We start from the raw sequence: 9,282 nt of genomic DNA on the forward strand, positions 1-9,282 counted from the left end.
TTTAAAAAAAGGAAAGCAAAAAAATTCAAAATACACCAAGACGGTCAGACAAGAATAGAGAAAAAAAATAAAAGGGAACAAACAAAACCTCTGTGAAATATGGAATTATATAAAGAGACTGAATCAGTGACTCATTGGTTTCCCTGAAAGAGATGGGGAGAATGGAAGCAACCTGGAAAATATATTTCAGGATATCATGCATCGGAACTTCCCTAACCTAGCTAGAGAGGCCAATATTCAAATTCAGGAAATGCAGAGAACCCACACAAAATATTTCACAAGAAGATCATCCCCAAGGCATAATCATCAGATTCTCCAAGGTCGAAATAAAAGAAAAAATGTTAAAGGCAACTAGAGAGAAAAGCATAGTCATCTCCAAAGGGAAGCCCATCAGACTAACAGCAGACTTCTCGCTAGAAACCCTACAAGCCAGAAGAGATTGGGGGCCTAAATTCAACATTCTTAAAGAAAAGAAATTCCAGCCAGGCACAGTGGCTCACACCTGTAATCCCAGCACTTTGGGAGGCCAAGGCGGTGGATCATTTGAGGTCAGGAGTTCAAGACCAGCCTGGCCAACATGGTGAAACCCCGTCCCTACTAAATTACAACAATTAGCCAGGCATGGTGGTGGGCACTGGTAGTCCCAATTATTAGGGAGGCTGAGGCAGGAGAATGGCTTGAACCCGGGAGGCAGAGGCTGCAGTGAGCTGAGATTATGCCACTGCACTCCAGCCTGGGCAACAGGGCAAGATTCCATCTCAAAAAAAAAAAAAAAGAAAAGAAAAAGAAAAAAAAAAGAAAAGAAAAGGAATTCCAACCAATAATTTTACATCTGGCCAAACTAAGCTTCATAAGTGAAGGAGAAATAAGAGCCTTCTCAGATAAGCTAATGCTGAGGGAATTTGTTACCACCAGACCTGCCTTACAAGAGTTCCTGAAAGAAGCACTAAATATGGAAAGGAAAGACCATTACCAGCCACTACAATAACACACTGAAGTATACAGATCGGTGAGACTATAAAGCAACCACACAAAAAAACCAGCATAATAACCAGCTAACAACACAATGACATGATCAAATCCACACACATCAATACTAACCTTGAATACGAATGGGCTAAATGCCCCATTTAAAAGGCACAAAGTGGCAAGCTGGATAAAGAAGAAAGACTTAATGGCATGTTGTCTTTAAGGGACCCATCTCAGAAGCAATACACTCATAGGCTCAAAATACAGAGATGGAAAAAAAATCTACCAAGCAAATGGAAAACAGAAAAAAGCAAGGATTGCAATTCTAAATTCAGACAAAGTAGAGTTTAAATGAAAATGATCAAAAAAAGGGAAAAGAAGGGCATTATATAATGGCAAACAGTTCAATTCAACAAAAATACCTAACTATCTTAAATATATATGTACCTAACACAGGAGCACCCAGACTCATAAAGCAAGTTCTTAGAGACCTCCAAAGAGACTTTGACTCCCACACAATAATAGTTGGAGGCCTCAAAACTCCACTGACGTTATTAGACAGATTATCAAGGAAGAAAATTAACAAAGATATTCAGGACCTGAACTTAACACTGTACCAATGGACCTGATAGACATCTACAGAAACTCTCCACCCAAAAATAACAAAATATACATTCTTCCTATTGTGACATGGCACACAACCTAAAATTGACCACACAATCAAACATAAAACACTACTCAGCAAATACAAAAGAATCAAAATCATACCAACCACTTTTTCAGACCACAGTGCAATAAAATTGGAAATCAAGATTCAGAAAATTGCTCAAAACCATATAATTGCATGGAAATTAAACAACCTGCTCCTGAATGACTATTGGGTAAATGATGAAATTAAGGCAGAAATCAAGGCATGTTTTGAAACTAATGACAACAAAGATACAACATAAGAGAATCTTTGGAACACAGCTAAAGCAGTGTTAAGAGGGAAATTTGTAACACTAAATGCCCACATCACAAAGTTAGAAAGATTTCAAGTTAACAACCTAACATCACAACTAACAGAACTAGAAAAGCAAGAGAAACCCAACATCGAACTTAGCAGAAGAAAAGAAATAATCAAAATCAGAGCTGAACTGAAGGAGATTGAGATATGAAAGACCATTCAAAAGATCAATGAATCCAGAAGTTGGTTTTTAGAAAAAAATAATAAGATAGATAAACTGCTAAGTAAACGAATAAGAAGAAAAGATAGAGGATCCAAATAAATGCAATTAAAAACAACAAAGGGAATATTACCACTGACCCCACAGAAATACAAATAGCCAGCAGAGAACAGCATAATAACCTCTATGCACACGAACTAGAAAATCTAGAAATGATGGATAAATTCCTGGATACATACAGCCTCCCAAGACTGAACTTGGAAGAAGCTGATTCCCTGAACAGCCCAAAAACAAGCTCCAAAATTGAATCAGTAATAAATAGCTTACTAACCAAAAAAAGCCGAGGACCAGATGGATTCAAAACCAAATTCTACCATATGTACAAAGAAGAGCTGGTACAATTCCTACTGAAGCTATTCCAAAAAATTAATGAGGAGGAACCTCTCCCTAATTCATTCTTTGAGGCCAGCGTCATCCTGATACCAGAACCTGGCATAGACACAACAACAAAAACTTCAGGCCAATATCCTTGACACACATTGATGCAAAATTCTCAACAAAATACTAACAAACAGAATCCAGTAACACATCAAAAAACTAACCCACCATGATCAGGTAGGCTTTATCTCTGGGATGCAGGGTTGGTTCAACATATACAAATCAATACATGTGATTCATCACATAAACAGAACTAAGAACAAAAACTACGTTATTATCTCACTAGATTTGCAGAAGGGTTTTGATAAAATTTAACATCCCTTCATGTTAAAAACTAGGTATTGAAGGAACATACCTCAACATAATAAGAGCCATTTATGACAAACACCCATAGCCAACATCACACAAAATGGGCAAAAGCTGGTAGCATTCCCCTTGAAAATCGGCACAAGACAAGGATGACCTGTCTCACCACTCCTATTCAACATAGTATTGGAAGTCCTGGCCAGATAAATAAGGCAAGAGAAAGAAATAAAGGGCATCCAAATAGAAAGAGAAGAAGCCAAACTATCCTTGTTTGAAGACAACAGGATTCTATAACTAGAAAACTCCATAGTCTCTGCCCAAAAGCTCCTTGAGCTGATAAGCAACTTCAGCAAAGCTTTAGGATACAAAATCAACGTACAAAAATCACTAGCATTCCTATACACCAACAACAGCCAAGCCTAGAATTCAAATTAGGAACACAATCCCATTCACAATTGCCACACACAAAAAAATAAAATACCTAGGAATACAGCTAACCAGTGAGAGATCTCTACAATCAGAATTACAAAACCCTGCTCAAAGAAATCATAGATGACACAAACAAATGGAAGACATTCCATGCACACATATAGGAAGAATAAATATCGTTAAAATGGTCATACTACCTAAAGTGATTTACACATTCAATGCTATTCCTATCAAGCTACCAAAGACATTCTTCACAGAACTAGAAAAAAATATTTTAAAATTCATATGGAACAAAAACAGAGCCCGAATAGGCAAAGCAATCCTAAGCAAAAAGAACAAAGCAGGAGGCATCACACTACCTGACTTCAAACTATACTACATGGGTAAAGTCAGCAAAATAGATGGTACTGGTACAAAAAAACAGACACATAGACCAATGGAAGAGAATAGAGAGCCCGGAAATGAGGGCACACACCTACGACCATCTGATATTTGTTGCAGGAAGTCAGGGATCCTGAAAGGAGGGACTGACTGGAACCGCAGCAGAAGAATATAAATTATGAAGATTTCATGGACATTTATCAGTTCCCAAAATTAATACTTTTATAATTTCTTATGCCTCTCTTTACTGCAATCTCTGAACATAATTGTGAAGATTTCATGGACATTTATCACTTCCCCAATCAATACTCATAATTTCTTATGCCTGTCTTTACTTTAATCTCTTAATCATGTTATCTTCATAAGCTGAGAATGTACGTCACCTCAGGACCCTGTGATGATTGTGTTAACTGTACAAATTGATTGTAAAATATGTGTGTTTGAACAATATGAAATCAGTGCTCCCTGAAAAAGAACAGAATAACAGCGATTTTCAGGGAACAAGGATAGATAACCATAAGGTCTGACTACCTGTGGGGTCAGACAGAATAGAGCCATATTCTTCTCTCAGAAAACCTATAAATGGATGTGCAAGTAGGAGACTCACTGAATTCTTTTCCCAGCAAGGAATAGCCCTGGGGAAGGAATGCATTCCTGGGGGTAGGTTTATAGATGGCCACTCTGGGAGTGTCTGTCTTATGTGGTTGAGATAAGGACTGAAATATGCCCTGGTCTCCTGCAGTGCCCTCAGGCTTACTAGGATTGGGAAATTCCAGCCAGGTAAATTCTAATAAGACTGTTTTTCTGCTCTCGAACCCTGTTTCCTGCTAAGATGTTAATCAAGACAACGCGTGCACAGCAGGACAAAGACCCTCATCAGTAATTCTAATTTTGCCTTTGCCTTGTGATCTTTTATTGCTCTTTGAAGCATGTGATCTTTGTGACTTACTCCCTGTTCGTACACCTCCTCCCCTTGTAGAATCCCTAATAAAAACTTGCTGGGTTTGTAGCTCAGGTGGGCATCACGGAACCTGCCAATATGTGATATCACCCCCAGCGGCCCAGTTGTAAAATTCTTCTCTTTGTACTCTTTTTATTTCTCAGACCAGCCAACACTTAGGGAAAACAGAAAAGAACATACATTGAAATATTGGGGGCTGATTCCCCCAACAGATATTTAATAAAGTTGACAAAAACAAGCAACAGGGAAAGGACTCCCTATTCAATAAATGGTGCCGGAATAACTGGCTAGTCAAATGCAGAAGATTGAAACTGAACCCCTTCCTTACACCATATACAAAAATCAACACAAGATGGATTGAAGATTTAAATGTAAAACCCAAAACTACAAAAACCTAGAAGATAACCCAGGATATACCATTCTGGATATAGGAACTGGCAAAATTTCATGACAAAGACACCAAAAGCAATCGCAACAAAAGCAAAAATTGACAAATGGGATCTAATTAAACTTAAGACCTTCTGCACAGCAAAAGAAACTATCAAGAGACTAAACAGACAACCTACAGAATAGGAGAAAAGATTTACAAACTATGCATCTGACAAAGGTCTAATATTCAGCACATATAAGCAACTTAAACAAATTTACAAGGAAAAAAGACAAACAACCCCATTAAAAGGTGGGCAAAGAAGCTGGGAGTGGTAGCTCATGCCTGTAATCCTAGTACTTTGGAAGACCAAGGCAGGTGGATCACCTGAGCTCAGGTCATTCGAGACCAGCCTGGGCAACATGGCAAAACCCCATCTCTTTTAAAAACACAAAAATTAACCAGGTATGGTGGTATGTGACTATAGTTCCAGCTACTCAAAAGGCTGAGGCAGGAGGATCACCTGAGCTCAGGAGGCAGAAATTGCAATGAGCCAAGATAACAACACAGCACTCAGCCTAGGCAACAGAGCCAGACTCTGTCTTTAAAAAAATAAATAAATAAATAAATTGGGCAAAGGATGTGAACAGAAACTTTTCAAAAGAAGACATACATGAGCCAATAAGCATATGAAAAAAAGCTCAGTATCACTGATCACTAGAAAAATGGAAATCAAAACCACAACGAGATACCTCCTCACACCAGTCAGAAAGCTATTAATAAAAAGTCAAAAAATAGCAGATGTTGGCAAGGTTGCAGAGAAAAGGGGAACACTTATACACTGTTGATAGGCATGCAAATTGGTTCAACTATAGTGAAAAGCAATGTGGCAATTCCTCAAACAGCTGAAAACAGAAATACCATTCAACCCAGCAATCCCATTACAGGATATGTTCCCAAAGGAATATAAACCACTTTATCCTAAAGGCACATGCACGCGTATGTTCACTGCAGCACTATTCACAATAACAAAGACACAGAATCAACCTAAATTCCCATCAATGGTAGACTGGGTAAAGAAAATATGGTACATATAAACCATGGAATTCTATGCAGTCATAAAAAAGAATATCATGTTCTTTGCAGGAACATGAATGGAGCTGGAGGTATTATCCTTAGGAGATTAATGCAGGAATAGAAAACCAAATACAGAATGTTCTCACTTGGAAGTGGGAGCTAAATGATGAGAACACATGGACACAAAGAGCAGAATAACAAATACTGGGGCCTACCAAAGGGTGGAGAGTGGTAGGAGGGAGAGGAGCAGATAACTATTGAGTACTAGGCTTAGTACCTGGGTGATAAAATAATCTGTACATCAAACCCCCATGACATGAATTTACCTATATGACAAACTTTCACATGCACCCCTGAACCTCAAATAAAAGTTGTTTTAAAACTCCAGGAGGATCCAGTCATAGGTGGATATGGTATAACTCCCCCCCCAAAAAAAAATGGGTGTTTGTCACCAGTTTCCGGCACAGAGGTCCCAAAGCCCTTGAAATGAGTAATAGGGGTTATAGGAGCATCTTTTGTTTTACTGAGACAACTCTTGGCAGTCCCTAAATAGCTTCAGGACGGGGGCTGATCACCAGAAAGATTAAGTCTTGGTTAGAAACTTGAGACTTTCTGCCCAGCCTCCAGGAAGGAGAGAGGGACTGGAGATTGAGTTAATCAGCAATGGCCAAGTAATGTAGTTTTCTGAGTTCTGTGAGCCGTTCTAGCAAATCATTAACACTAAGGAGGGAAGTGTGGAAATGCACAATTTATAGCCAGTAAGTCAGAAATACAAGTGACTCAGTGCTTGCGACTGACATCTGAAGCAAGGGAAATATTGTGGCACCAAGTCCTTAAACCAGGAGAGTCTGATGCTAAATCTGGGAAGTCAACATCAGAATTGACTTGAAATGTCAGACATCTAGTTGGTGTTGGAGAATCAGAACTGAAGAAGTATTGTCAGATGAGACAATATATATTTGGTGTCTTCACAAAATAAACCCACACATATACACACAATTGTGAGTTTAATGTAGAAGGGTTCCACAATGTCTTCACAATGAGTATCAGTGTAAATGTTTTTTTAAGAGGTGAAATAATTTGCTGGTTGTTTATTTTTTTGGTACAACCAGAAAATAGTGTGGGATATTGAATTATGAGTGTCTTTGTCTGTCTGGGTGTCAGCTTAACATTCCATAGATGGGGGTTAGTTTTTAAATCCTACAATACAAAGCATATTAAATGGCAACATAGAGTCACAGTCCTGCATTTAATGCCTTAAACATTTTAAATTGCTCTGTTTCCATGTTGTGTTTTAGTAGCACTGTTTCCTAAAGAAAACCACTTAGGCTAGGCTAAACTGTGATGTTTGGTAGGTTAGGTATATTAAACGCATTTTTTACTCACGATATGTACAACCTAGGATGGGTTTATCAGGACATAACCCTGTCATAAGTCAAGGAATATATAAGTGTGTATGTATGTATAAGTGAATGAATGACAGCAATGATATAAGGGATAGGAGGAAAGAATGAGAAATATTTTATTGCTATAAGGTATTTGCACTATGCATGAAGCAGTATCATGTTATTTAAAAGCAGACTTGGATTAATTGTAAATGTATATTGCAAACTCTAGGGCAACCACTTTTAAAAGTGTAAAAAGAACTATAATTGATATGCTAAAAAAGGAGAAACAAATGAATCTTATAAAATGCTCAACTAAAACCACAAAGGCAAAAAAAAGTGTGGAAGACAATATAGGAAGAGAGAACATATGTGACAAGTAGAAAACAGTCACGAATGTGGTAGATATTAATCCAATGATATCAATAATCACCTTAAACATCAATGGTCTGTATACAACAATTTTAAAAAAGAGATTGTTAAAGTGGATCAAAAAATAAGACCCAGCTATATGTTGCCTACATGAAACTCCCTTTAAATATAAAGATACGTACAGATTAAAAGTAACGTAATAGAGAAAGAAATACCATGTTAACACTAATCAAAACAAAGTGGCAATAGCTGTATTAATTTCAGACAGAGCAGACTTCAGAGCAAGGAAAGTTATCAGGGATTAAAAGGGATATTACATAATGAGAAGGGGGTCAATTCTCCAAGAAGTCTTAACAATCCTTAATTTGTTCACAAATTAGAACATCAACATATGTGTAGGAAAAAACTGATAGAACTGCAAGGAAAAATAGGTGAATCCACTATTATAGTTGAAGACTTTGGTAGGTTAGGTATATTAAACACATTTTTTACTCACGATATTTACAACCTAGGATGGGTTTATCAGGACATAACCCTGTGTGTCCTGGGTATGGGTATGTAGTTCAACTACATACTTATGGGTATCCAGCCCTATCAATCAACTGGATATAATTAACTTCTATAGACTAGTTCAACCAACAACAGTGGATTACACATTCTTCTCAAGCTCACATGGGACATTGACCAAAATAGATCCCATTCTGAGCCATAAAAAATATTTTAACAAATTTAAAAGAAATCATACAATGTCTTCTCTTAGACCACAATGGAATAAACTAGAAATCAATAACAAAAAGATAGCTGGAGAATCCCAAGTTACTTGAAGACTAAACAATACAATTCCAACTAATACATGGGTGACAGAAGATATCTCAAGAGAATTTTAAAAATATTTTAAACTAAATAAAGATATAACATATCAAAATTTGTGAGATGTAGTGAAAACAGTGCTTAGAGGGAAATCTATAGCATTGAATGCATATATTAGAAAAGAAGAAAGACCTAAAATCCACAATCTAAGCTTCCAAGTTAGGAAACAAGAAAAAGAAGAGAAAATTAAATCCAAAGTAAGAAGAAGGAAAGAAGGAAAGAAGGAAGGGAGGAAAGGAAGGAGGGAGGGAGGGAGGGAGGGAAGGAAGGAAGGAAGGAAGGAAGGAAGGAAGGAAGGAAGGAAGGAAGGAAGGAAGGAAGGAAGGAAGGAAGGGAGGGAGGGAGGGAGGGAGGGAGGGAGGGAGGGAGGGAGGGAGGGAGGGAGGGAGGGAGGGAGGGAGGGAAGAAGGAGAGAAGGGAGGGAGGGCGGATGTTTTACCTTTTCATAGTAGTCTCCTTTCTTTGAACTTGCCATCTAAAACAGCCTTTCATTCTCAGCTAACATCTTCCTCTCAATTGAAACATTTTCCTTCTAAGTTGACCTTTGAAATAGATCTGATT

The sequence above is a fragment of the Macaca nemestrina genome, chromosome 13, assembly GCF_043159975.1.
Source record: "Macaca nemestrina isolate mMacNem1 chromosome 13, mMacNem.hap1, whole genome shotgun sequence".
NCBI classification, from domain to species: Eukaryota; Metazoa; Chordata; class Mammalia; order Primates; family Cercopithecidae; genus Macaca; species Macaca nemestrina.